The 375-nt window shown below is 50.9% G+C and overlaps 1 protein-coding gene across 1 annotated transcript in view; it reads right to left on the bottom strand.

Moving 5' to 3' along the window:
* Positions 1 to 123: 123 nt before the first annotated feature.
* The window catches only part of LOC119594425 (homeobox protein XHOX-7.1'-like), a gene marked incomplete in the record, with an annotated part of 3,420 nt that continues 3,168 nt past the window's right edge, over positions 124 to 375 (bottom strand). The window contains 1 exon segment of the mRNA XM_037943486.1: positions 124 to 375.

Here is a 375-nt window from a genome sequence, read left to right as displayed (position 1 = left end):
CACTCATTACCGTGTCATACGAGAGGGCATTCGCTGATCACAGAATTCCTTTGCGGACACATTGCAGTCACTCGATCTCACTCGCGGATCTCCGCCACCCACTTAAGAAAATTGAAAGGCTGATGAAACATAATACAATATTTATTCTCTTGTCAAGAGCAATATCTTAAAACGGTGCTATATATTTCACGGCACTCCGTAAGAAGTGCAATCTTTGGTATGTCTGTTTTCGTCCTGATAACAGGCAGGGCGGACGCGGCGGCACACTAGCTCGGAAAGCCTGGGGTTCCCTGGTCCTCCGCGGTCCGCCTGTGTTATTTGTTCTCCTCTTGTGCTCCGTGCGGGGGAGGAAGGGGAAGGGCGGGAGGAGGAGAG

The sequence above is a fragment of the Penaeus monodon genome, chromosome 33 (assembly GCF_015228065.2).
Source record: "Penaeus monodon isolate SGIC_2016 chromosome 33, NSTDA_Pmon_1, whole genome shotgun sequence".
NCBI classification, from domain to species: Eukaryota; Metazoa; Arthropoda; class Malacostraca; order Decapoda; family Penaeidae; genus Penaeus; species Penaeus monodon.
Note: the sequence above shows the minus strand (reverse complement) of the source record. Positions and strands in the feature narration are given on the sequence as shown.